General features: G+C 35.6%; 1 protein-coding gene across 3 annotated transcripts in view; it reads left to right on the plus strand.

Moving 5' to 3' along the window:
* Positions 1–12908, plus strand: part of FOCAD (focadhesin) — a 270313-nt gene that overhangs the window by 27971 nt on the left and 229434 nt on the right. The gene's annotated exons all lie outside the window — the stretch shown is intronic.

The raw sequence follows: 12908 nt of genomic DNA on the forward strand, positions 1-12908 counted from the left end.
ACCATATTTCTTCCATTTACAGACCAAGGATAATGGTCTGTATGGGATAAACAGGGCATACAGCATTCTGAGGTGGTCAGCAGGACAATGTTTGAACCATCCTGTGGACAAGGGCCTCTCTTGTAAAATACTCCCTGAAAAAGAGATGCCACTCTTTGTTTCAAGAAATGGGCTTGATCTGTGCACCTTCAGTTTTGCCTTCTTTAAATCATTTGGACTTCTGTCCCCTTTACCCAACTCTTACCCAGCGTCCCCCAGCGTCTGGCCCTTTCTCAGTGGGGTTACTTGTTCTCCCAATATTTTTTACTCACCTTTAATGTGGTATTATCAGAACTGAATACTTATTCTTCTTTTCTTCAGTGGAGTACAGCTCTAACTATTAATCTGTAGAAGATGCCTTCCTGCGCAGGAAGTGTATTAGGTTAAATAACCTCTGGCCTCTTAACTTTTCTTCATGAATCTTATTTCATTCCCTTAGATCACCTCTTTATATCTTTTTGGAACCTTGCTTTTTTCTTTACATTCTCCCCTCTATAGTTATAAGTCCAAACCCGTTAGCATGATATACATGCCCTTTCCAAGCTAGCTCCAGCCTTTCATTCAACCCGCATTTCCTGCCATGAACCCTCCTCTCTAGCCATACACAACCATCCTCTATTCCTGAATGTTTGAGGCAGAGTGCTCTGCCTTTGCATGGAATGTTCCTTCCCCTTCTCTTTCTGACATCATCTTTTTCATCCTTCAAGACTCAGCTCAGATGTTACCTCTCCTGCCTAGACTCTTCCCTCTTCTCTGCTGAGCTAGTATTTTTGTCTCTAGCACACTCTTTGACAGAAAATGACCATATATTTCTGAATAAGTAAGGATTTGGTCATGGCTAAAAACATTCATTTTCTGTCTTTTTCTTTGTGTGCATGCCCACACATGTGTGTATACACACACATACACACATGCTTTTAGAAGGATCCTATTTTCTACCCATTTAAAAAGTAGTTTTGAAGAGGCTTTTAGTTTTAATGTGTCTTTCTTTTTGTAACTTATTGGTTGACCTTAAGCAAACCACCTAGATTTCGCCTTACCCCTTTTTTCAAATGCAGGTAATGGTCTTTGTTTCTCCCAAATAGCTTTCAAATGCCTTCAAATTCACAAACATAAAATCTACTTGCATTGTGTAGTTGTACTATTTATATTTAAAAGCAAGAGTATCAGCAGCTAAGGGAGCCAGGGTAATGTCTCTGTCTACATAAGAGATCATTAGAGCAGGTTAGATTATACCTTTAATTCCAGAAGATCATGTTAGAAAATTATTCTGGTGTGGGATATTCTTCACATATCAGTATAAATTATCACTGTTATAAACTGAAAAGCATAAACTTTGCTGATGATGAGTCAGCATACCATCTGTATATGTTATAATTTGCCAGTAACCTTAGACTTTTTAAAATTAAAAAATGTAACTTTTGAACAGGCAAAACATTCACATGGTAAAAAATTCAAAAAGATATATGAGACAAAGGCTTTGTCTTACCCCCATTCTCACTTTTTCTCCTCCGAGGCAGAACTCTTACCAGATCTTATTATCTTTTTAAAGATGTTGTATGTACATGTAACTGAAAATTTAACTGTATATATTGTTCTTTAAAAAACAGAATTAGTAGCCTCCTATGCATAGTATTCTTTATTTTGCATTTTTAGTGAAAAATATATCTTAGAGATCATTCCTTCACATTTATAAAGTGCTTTCTAGTTTTTCCAGCTGCATAATATACTGTTATATAAATGTGCCATAATTTACCAATTCTCTATTGTTTTCAATATTTTTACAGTTACTGGCAGTGCTTCAATGAGTAATATAATCTTACACATATAGGTGACCATTAGTTTTCAAAGGTCTTTGGAAATATGGCCAAGATATAAAAAAAAGGCTTGAATTTTATAGTATGCAAATATAAGAATTTTAACAGTTGAAGAATTCTGGAAAGAAAAAAACTTTCTTATTTGAGAATGTTCACGTTGTCCAAATCATTAGCTGCAGGAAGATGCTGACAGAGTAGACTCTGAAGCTAACCAATTTTTGAATCAGTTTGACCATGAAATGTGTAATGTAAGTAAGTACTAAGTTTTCTGTATTGTTGCCAGTAGAGGTAATAACTATATGTGGAGAATGTTCTTCGTTTGGTTTATTTCAAGTAACAGAGTGGTTTGTAGTAATTACAAAGACTGCACATTGTTTATGTCTTTTAAAAAAGTAAAATGAGAATTAAATTTAAGAAATGAAACTAAATTTAATTAAAAACAGGAGACCTAAACAGGCTCTTCCTCCAAATGCTGCTCAGGGAATCTTCTGAGACAAAATTACCTTTATCTTTGGGATCTAAAAGCAGGCATGACTTTGACACTTGGCTGTGCTTCTTGGCTGAGACATTTTGTATCTTCACTTTCCAGTATTTAAGTTTCTACTCATCTCTGGAAGTCTCTTTTTAAAATAGAGCTTTATCAGAATGTAGAGGCACCTTGGGAACAGAGTCACACGATGATTGCTCAGCTTTGATGCAAAAAATAATTCTAATACCTTTTCATTTTGCCTACCAGCTTAGCATCTTTCAGGAACTAAGAGAGAGAGAAACAAGGAGAGAGAAGGAGAGAGAGAGGGAGGAAGCGGGAGAGGGAGACAGAGGGGGAGGGGGAGAGGGAAGGAGAAGGAGCAGAGGAGTAGAGAGAGGGAGGAGTGAGGGGGAAGGGAGAGAGAGGGAGAGGAAGAAGGAGAGAAGGAGAGAAGAGGGGAGAACTGAATGGGTGAGGAGGGAGAAATAGAAGTCTCTTTCTGTAGAACAGATATTTAGAGAATATAGCAGTTTCTAGACCTTTCTCACATTGCAGTAAATGTTGAAAGCTGCAAGGAAAGATTGAAAGAAAAGTCGGCGAGGTCATATCTTCTAAATTTATAACCCGCTCCTTAGCCCTTTGCAAGTCCAGTCTATAAAATTCTCTTGGAACATTTATGGAAAGCCCTCTTACCCTAGCCCCACCCCAAATCTAACCCACACTGTATAGTCTAACTTTGAAAAAGACTTGACATTTGCAAAGCTCTGGTTGAGGGAGAGGCTGGGAAAGTGTCTGGCTCTGTTTGAGACACTGCTCCCTTCAAAAGAATAGTTTGATGTCCAAGAGTGTTCTCAGTTCAAAGCTGAGGCAACATGAAACAATTGTAAACTAGTTTTTATAGCTTCTGTAAACAAAGAAATGGATTTAAGAGGTCAAAAATGTTCTTTTAATCAGTAGGGAAATTTGGAAAAAAAAATTCCCTAGGGAGGGTGACGGAAAGAAGGGACCACAAAGGCAACACAGTAAGGAAATCATTATCACCAGTTAGATGTGAATTTTGAAATTAAACAAAACTAAAATTAAAGTGAATGATACATAGTACCATGTACTTTTCTTGTCCTTTAAGAAACTGCTTGTTTTAAGTTTAGATTGTTTTTGGTTTTGCTTGTTTGTTATTACATTGAGTTTATCCTGAGATAGAGATTCCCAAAGCAAGGAGTTTTCCCCATTTTTCTTTCCTTAGATTTCCTGCCCCCTTAACTGCGCTAGCTTCTAAAAAGCTCATGCAGCCATTGTTATAGTTGCTTAGTAACGAGACTGTGAATAAAAACCGTACTCTCCTGTGGAACCAGGTATTCAGTTTTCGATATTGAGATGTCATGACAGCCTGTAATTTCAGTCCAACTACTTCCCCAACGCCCACCCCCGCGCCACCTTCTTTTAAAACTGTGTTTGATAGAATGGTTATGCTCTAGATAAACTAAGGTACCACTTGATTTGTGTGCTTTTTGTGCTTTTAAACAGGGAAGAGAACTGCAATTTATGTATTTGGGGAAAATAAAGTGTATTAAGGTGTGAGAGAATAAAGTCTATTTTCTGAGGTTCCTAAAAGCTTCTTTTTCATGAAATTTTGCATAAGGTATTAAAAATGCCCATAGTGGATCCTGACTAGAGTTGTTGAATTCATTGAGTCTTTGATCATGGATCGATGAAAGTACAATTTGGTTAAAAAATGGCTCTGAGAACTATTTAGAATTAAGATTTAGGTAATTTAATGAGAAAAATTCTTGTCTCTTAGGGTCTTCTCTTGTGTTGATGATCCTGTTCTTTGGGAAACCTAACTCCTTTTTTATCGTGTAGGAAATGGCTAGCACTGAGGAGACACTGTATTTATATCTGGCATGTTTGAAGCTTTTCCGTATTTAGCCTCTTTCTCTTTATTTTATTTAATAGGAGAAGAAAACCCAAGGAAGGAGGCCTTTATGAAGTTTCTTCCAACATTTAAGGAATATAGTCTAATTTAGCATGCTTTCATCTGCTGCTGGGGTATCAGAGTATTTTTCATGAATTTGAGATGGTTTCAGTGTTTAAATCTAAATTGGTATCATTGCTCATTTAACTCTTATGTGAAAGTGAAGAATGACTAGACCTTGTCATCACATCTTTTCTTTCGAATAATCCTTTAAGTCATTTAGCTTGTTTCCAGATGTTCTCCTTTCCTTTTTTCCAATTTGTTTTCTTTCTCTAAAATCCTGGAATCTATCTTAACTTGCAACTCATAACCAGGAAAGTAATTCCAGCCACTTTTCTTGTCTTGGACTTTCTGCCCTATTTCTTTTTTACATTAGTTGAGCTGGTTGAAGGCTTTGTTTGTCACAAAATCTTCTGTTATAAGAGTCATGTTTTATGCTAAGATTTTTCTAGGTGATTTAAGGAAAGTGACTACTGAACACATGTTACTTTTATAATAAAAAATATTTCAGAAGAAATCAGGTTGTTTTCTAGTACTTAGAAAATAAATGAGTGTACAGGGCTTTCTCAAGCAAAACTCAATAGCATTATAACTCAGATGTTTTTTTGAGAAGCATTATTTTGTTGTCATTTATTCAAGCATGGGTTTCTCAGAACTTTTTATTTATTTTTATTTTCCAGATATTCTCACTCTTCCTGGCTCTTTCTCTCTCCCTTTCTCTTTCTTTTCTTGTATAATTTTATAATGAATCTAGAAAATGATTTGATCATTAATTTAGAATTAATTATTCGTTGGTGACTTACTATGCTTACGACTGACCAGCTATCCTTTTCGGTTAAAAAGGGGCTTGGCCACATTTGTATCATTTGTTCCCACAATACCCAAGGTTTTCCCCTTTTGGGATGGATGTTTGTGTTATTCTTTTCAACCCAAACCCTTGTTATTCTCATCACTGGCAGAAAAAAAAATTAGTATGGGTACTTCTTCTACTTCACATTGGAATATTTTGAAAGCAAAGAAGCAAGCATTATTTGTAGTCTTTTCAAAAGGAGACCAAAATACATGAAGTGTTTAAGGTTGTAATCAAATAAACCTCCCCCCAAAAGAAATCTGATGGACATTATTTATATGCACAAAGAAATCGTGCTATATTTATATAGTAAAAATCAATTTCATGGGTAGTTTTAATTAGTATAGTTTATACAGCTTGACCAATTTTTTTTCTTTTCTGTTTTATTTTTAATTTTTGGAATATTCAACATCATTATTAACCCATACTCCCTCTCATGATAAGATCTGGTCTTGACTCTTATGTCCAGTGAAAACTGAGGTTCTGTTTTGCATTATCTTTTGCCACTGTGCTTGTATCTCTAGCCTGAAGTTTCCTTTGCTCTCTCTTAGAGGGTTCTTGAGTCAATTCAGCTTTTCTTGGCACCCACCCAGGAAGGACTTGTTCCAGCCAATCTTTACTGAAAGGTTTTTGGCAGCATATTCCTGAGTGTGTTAGGACTCTTTGGGTGACAATTTACAGAAACCCACTTGAACTAGTTTGAGCATAAAAGGGTGATTTTAATTTTTTTGATAAAGGAGTGTCTCATAGGACCCAAGAACAGGGGTGCACCTGGGTCTCGGAAACAAATTGGATACAGGGTATGTGTTTCTTTTCTTTTGCCACAGTCTTTCTCTGCTTCTCTGCCCACAAGCCGCAACCTCCTCCTGGGTTAACATCTTTTACGTATAAGAGACAGCCAGACTGAGGTTGGAATTTCTTGGTCACAATTACAGATTTCCAAGGCTAGAACTGAGCATGTGTGAGATATTTACTCCTGGACCAGTCAGCTCTGCCAGGGGCTGTGTATTAGGGTTTTTTTTAGGACTGCTGTAACAAATGACCACAAACTTGAGGGCTTAAAATAACAGAAATTTATTATCTCAAAATTCTGGAGGCCAGAAGTCCAAAACCTAGATGTTAGCAGGATTGGTTCTTTCTGGCTGGGAAATTTGTTTCATGTCTGTCTCCTAGCTTCTGGTGGTTGTCAGCAACCCTTGGTGTTCCTTGGCTTGTGGCTATATAACTTCAGTCTTTGCCTCTGTCTTTTCATGACCTTCTCTGTGTATCTTTGTGTCTTAAATCTCTTTCTTTTCTCTTATGAGGATACCAGTCTTTGAGTTTAAGGCCCACCCAGGATGAGCTCATCTCAAGTTCCTTAACTTAATTATATCTGCAAAAGCCCTATTTCCAAATTAAGTCACATTCATAGGTACCAGGGGTTAGAACTGAGATGTATTGTTTGGGAGACATAATTTCACCCACCAGAGGCTGTGTCTTTATTGTGTGAAAATATGTCTGCTCCCTTATATAGTGTCCATATGAATGGGGAAGGAGTGGTCATTCCTCAAACTGAGAGGGGACTGGGACACTATTCCTGAGGAGTTTTCTGCACTGGGATTGAACTTGGGAGAAAGCCATAACTTTGGAAATAGGTATCTCTCAGCATCTCATCTCAGCTCTAGCTTTGAAACGTTAATTGTGCTTAATTATGAGTGACTGATATTAGATCTTTGTTGCTCCTACAGGGATAGAGGGAGGAGAGATTGAATGATGAAGAGTTATTGTCAAGGATAATGTAATTGTTTTACTGTGATGACAAGATGCCACCATGTTTTCTATCATCATTGTTGTCGTCATCATCGTCATCCTCTAGAATATTTTTTGAAATTATAAATTATCTCAAATAGCAATAATGATAGAAACAGCCACTGCCTTGGTTGCCAAGGGAAGGGAGGTAAAGAAAGGAAACTGTAGCTTGGAGTGTGACACAAAAAAATAACCAAAATATTTTTGGAAAAAAAATGCATGTTACAAAGAGAAACTCTTCCTATGATTTTTAAAACTTTATGGAGAATTTCAAAAGTAAGTAGAATAGCGTTATGAACTCTTAAGTTCCTGTTCAACAACCATTAATTCATGGCCAGTCCTGCTCCTTCTGTAACCCCGTCTACTGCCATTCTGCCCATATTCTTTTGGAGCAAATCCTAGGCATTGTGTAATTTTTTATGCAGATATTTAAGTATATACCTCTTTTTAAAAAATATAACAATAGTGTCGTTATTGCACCTGGATATACGTATGGGTGCACATAATTTTTTAAAATAACCATTCTTCAGATTTTTAATTACCTCATGTATATTTTTTTACAATTTGCTTGAATGAGAATTGTTCATTACATCTTTTATATCTCTTCATCTGTAGGACCTCTCCCTCATATCTATCTAGCTCGCTCTCTCTCTGTCTCTCTCTTTCTTATAGTTTGTTGAAGAAACTTGTTTGCAGTGATTTCCAGTGTGGATTTTGCTGATGGCATCCCAATGTGCTTTGGCTTATTTCTCTGTATTTCCTGTACATTGAAAGTTTTCTTCTAGAAAGTTGATGAGATTTAAGTTAAGTTTTTGTTGTTGGGAGTGTATAGGGGGCAGGAAGACATCTTCAGAAGTGGTAAAGTGTTCTTCCATCAAGAGACACACAATATCTGATTGTTTTCTTTTTTGATGATGTTAGCTATTGATGCTCAATGGTTTGATCCATTAATTCATTAGGAGTTTCAAAATGGTGACATTCTAAATCTATTACTTATTACCTGAAATACTACTGTAAAGAGAACCTTCCCATATCTATTGTTTGGTTACCAGTAGTAGAATTTGTATAGAAAGGCAAGATATATACCTGATTCTTTCTCTTTATTTACTAAACTTCAAAATAATCAGTTTATTTATTTTGTTTTTTAGCATCATTCAGTGTTGATCAATTAGATTTTATTTTATAGAGAATTTTGAGTGCATGGATTTAAACATAATTGATATATTTTTGTCCTTTTTTTTAAAAAAGTGATTTTTTGAGACTTTATCTTTTCACTACTTTTGAGTCTGTTTTGGACCCACTCTTTAGAAACAATGAGAGAGAGAGAAGCTTAAGTTTCAAAAGTCCTATTGCTTTTTAATGATTTTCATATTTAACAAATTAATTAAGAGGGAAGGGAGTGGAAGAAAATAGTGTCTTCAGAAAGGGACTTCTTGCTGCTGCTCAGATCTTAAGTCAACAGGAAACATATAATATTTCTAATACTCTCTTAGGAGTTAATTTTCATTGTGGTGAATTAAGCTGCATGGTGGGCAGTATCACTACAGTAGTGAAATCTCTATTTACCATGCCAAATGTTTATCTTTTACTTTACTTATTCTATCAGGAGTCTTAAGTTGGTTTTAATGTTGTAAGTACATGGATTCAGATGTACTTACTTTGAAACTCCAACAAAAAAACACTTGCCTCCCTTCTCCCAGTGGGGTTATTTTATTACTTGATAATATAAAGGGTATTATGTTAATTTTATCTTCCTAGTATTTACAATTCCCTCAATCGAAAGAGGGAATTGTAAATACTAGGAAGATAAAATTAACATAATACATAATGCAACCCCTAAAATAAAAGACCTATAACCACGACTAGTAATACCACTTATATTTGTTTATTTAGTAATAAACTAACAAATTTAAAAAATAAAGACATCAGATACTATAATGTACATATGTAAACTCATGTAATTATAGAACTAGAAATTAGCTTTAAAGGTCACTTCTGTAGCTAAGCAAGACAGTACCTTAGCTGTCTTTCACCCATCTATTCATCTGTTAATTAAACATTTATTGAATACTCCTGTATACCTATGCTAAGTTCTGTGATATGGTGAGGAAAGCAAACATTATCATTGCATTCAAGATACTTTGGGTTTAGAGGGAGAGAATGCCACAATCACAATTGCACAATTACACATTAAATTACATTCAGACAAGTACACTGTACTGGAAGTCCCTTTAATATGGAAGTTTGACCTCATAATGGAGGTCAAGGAAAGCTTTCCTGATGAAGTAACACCTAAGATGATACTGAGGAATGAATAGAATTTATCTAGGCAAATAGGAGGGGGTAGAACTTACCAGTTATAGGAAATAGTATGTGTCAAGTCCCTGTGGCGGGAGGGAAGATGGCTAGTAGGAAGGTCTGAAAGAATGCCAAGAGCAAGAGGAGAGTGGTTTGAGATGAAGCTGGGCAGGTAGATATAGGCCAGACAATGTAGGCCGTGATGGCTAATCTTGAGATTTGGGACTTTATCCTGAATACAGAGGGAATCTGTTGAAGTGTTTATCTAATGGGTATCAGTGGTTTCAGAAATTCCATTCTGGCTCCAATATGAGGATAACATTGAAAGTATTGGGTAGGCAGATAGAGTAGTTACAGAGAGATGAGTTTAGGTGGCTGTTGCTGAAGTTCAGGGGAGAGATGATGATTGCTTGCACTAGAGATGGAGGGAAATAAACAGATTTGTGAGATATTTAGGGGGTGAAGCATTTGAGGTGATTGAATATGAGGATGACTGAAAAGGATATGTCAAAGGTGATGCCTTGATTTCTGGCTTGCCTAACAGGTAGATAGGGAACATTAAAAGACCAGGTGTGTGGGAAGAGTATGAGCTTGATTTTGGACATGTTAAATTTGAGGCACAATTCAGACGCTGAGGTGGAAATATTTAGTAGGCGGCTAGATATGCCTTTTTTTCTTTTTCTTGGTAATGATATCTCCTGAACATTTTGTACTATGAATATTAGTCATAATACCTAATCAGATTTTTTCTGCCTTGATTAAAGCCTTTGATTTGTTAAATAACTCTTTTTAAACAGAGGCAGCCCATTTGTCTAAGGGCTAAATCCACTTCCTGAAACTATTTCTCTGAAGTTTTCTTTCTCAAATTAACATGTTTTTGTGTCTGTGCTAAAATGTGGCTGAAGACAGGTTCTAAATAAAAGACACTGTGGTTATTTCATTGTTTATTTAAATTTATATTCATACTACCTATCTGGGAGATCAGGTTTAATCTTCTATTTGTGTTCAGAGAGTCCTTTCTCATCTTGAAATTATAAATTTAATTTTCCTTTTTCACTAATTAAAAAAAAAGTAGTACATACCTTTTCTGAAAACTCAAACAGTGGCACTTGTAGATAGTGAGAATAGTAAATGGTAAAACTCCTTTTTATCATCTTCTTTTTAAAAAAATTCACTTTCTCATTGGGCCCTGCTGAAAACTAGGAATTGGCAGTGCTGGAAAGGCTCAACGCTGGCGGGATGTCTCAGAGGTTCCTCCAGATTCTGGTCTTGGTTCTCTCTGGAGTACAGAGAAGGCTAGAGTGATCTGGAATCAGGGACCAGCTAATTCCAGTGAGATCTGAACCCTATTTCTAGACTTATAAAAAAGTATAAGAGCATACATTCCAAGTGTTTTAAAATAAAATATTTTATTCATATGTATATGTTCTAAAACTTGCTTTTTTCCACTTAGTATGTGTTAGATGTCTTTCTATAGATCTGTTTGCATCTGTGTTAATGGCCACAGAGTATTCTATAATGTGGATGTATCGTATTTTAACTCTCTATTAATAAACATGTATTTTTTCTTTAATTTTTTAAGATAATAAATACAGTATAATATCTTCTTTTGGGTATACATAGGGTATTTTTTTTAGGATGGGTTCTTAGAAGTGGAATTTATGAGAGAAAAGTACACGCATTAAAAATTTTTATGGGTACTGCCAAATTGCTCTCCATAAAGGCTTAACCAGTGTATGCTCAATGTAAAGTGCTTATTTCCCCATTCACTCATCAGTGCTGGATATTATGAATCTTATTCTTCTGTGATTTGCATATCTATATTCTCTGCTTAGGTTTCTGTTTATATAATTTGCCTTTTGTTGCTTTGCTTGTTTTTATGGATATTAATTCTTTCTCTGTCATAGATGTTGTAAATATTTCATCTCAGACTATCTCTTATATTAACTTTATGTTTTCTTTCTCCTGAAAATCGTCCCTAATAAATTTGATAAAACTATATAGAATTTTAGTTAGAGATTTTATTTTTTTTTTGAAGAAGTGAAAAACACTAGGAGGTAGGGTGGGTGTATAATTATCATTATTCATCATTCATCAGCTCTGACACTGGTGTTTGCACGGCCTTATCTGTAAAGAGTAAAAACATTATGGTCTTTATGGTATAGTTACAAATATTAGAATATCACAGAATATCACAACCTTTTGAAAAAAATAACCAGATAGTTTACTGACATACTTTTCTTTATTCTTTAAAACAACATGAGAGCTGGGCTTATTACCATGATTCTAGACTGTACAGATGAGTATGTTCAGACGCCCAGGCATTAAGTGGTTTGCCCAACATTTCCTAAATAATTAGAATTAAAGCAAGGATTTAAATAAATATGAATTTCAAACCATCCCTCTCAACCCACTTGAAATATTTGAATAATTTAAATAGCTATTCAGCTGAGTTTAAGGCAAATGTGTTACTATCGGAATGGATGTATATGTGATTTGATCGATGCCCTATCTTTAAAAAATCATAATCTATTCATGCCACGCTCTTGCTTACAATACAGTAAGGACTCTATTATCCACACAGTAAAATCTGGAGCCACAAATAAGACCAAGCAAGGCTTAAAGGTTAAAAAATGAGTTCATTCATCAGCCTTAGTGGTTCTGTAATATCCCTGAAATTTAATGCAAATATGATGTATGTGCTTTTCTCTGAGATTCTACTGCTTTCATAAAAGAGTGGGTGACCTATGTTGGTTAAAAATTATAGGTCTGTTATCTGCCTCTCTAAAACTCTAGTCATATGACAAATAAATCATTAGATAAGGAAAACCAATATAGTTTCATGTACAAAAAAAGGATTACAGGCATACTTCATTATATTGTGCTTCACAAGTTTTTTTTTTTCTTTTTTTACAAATTGAAGGAAGGCAAGACCCTCCACCAGTAAAAAGGTTACACCTCACTTTATTGCAATACTTGCTTTTTGCAGTGGTCTGGAACCGAACCCGCATTCTCTCTTAGGTTTGCTCGCATTTAACGAATCCATAGTTCTTGGAAGAAATTTAGTCAGAAATTCAATTAACACTGATCATCTAAAACGAGTACCATTTAAACTAATCATTAGGCTCAGAGAATGGCCATGTGTGGTTACTAGGTGGGGCCTGGACTTTACCCAGCTGTATGTAAATGGAGTCATTTTAGCTTAAATCAAACATTAGAGCTGATTTCTAGTTGCATAAATATTGAAAGCCAAAAGACAAGAATGCCTCTGAACATGTAGTGACCCTTTACCAGAGCAAACCAGAGTCGGCACCCTATGATAAGTCTCTATCAGATACTGCAATCTGGGAACTACTCACTCTCTCAGTGATGATGAGAATTTATCTGCTAAATATAGTTACAGACCTGAGATTTTATGGTCTTGTACAACATCTAGGCACAGGCCTGGGTCAGAGCCATGGGGTTTGTATCATCTTGAGAAACTGACTTTCAAAAAGAAAGACTGCAACCCTGAGGCCTAGTGAGTTAGCTTTAGCAAATGTATGTATTAGGAGGAGTCAGATTGTACTGAAGCTCTGAGAATCCTCTGTAAGCTTTGCCCTCTGTGACTGAGTCCAGATGTTCACACCCAGGAGGAGGTTCTTGATAAATTGGTTATAGAACACCTATGACTTC

The sequence above is a fragment of the Pteropus vampyrus genome, unplaced genomic scaffold, assembly GCF_000151845.1.
Source record: "Pteropus vampyrus isolate Shadow unplaced genomic scaffold, Pvam_2.0 Scaffold109, whole genome shotgun sequence".
In the NCBI taxonomy this organism is placed as follows: domain Eukaryota; kingdom Metazoa; phylum Chordata; class Mammalia; order Chiroptera; family Pteropodidae; genus Pteropus; species Pteropus vampyrus.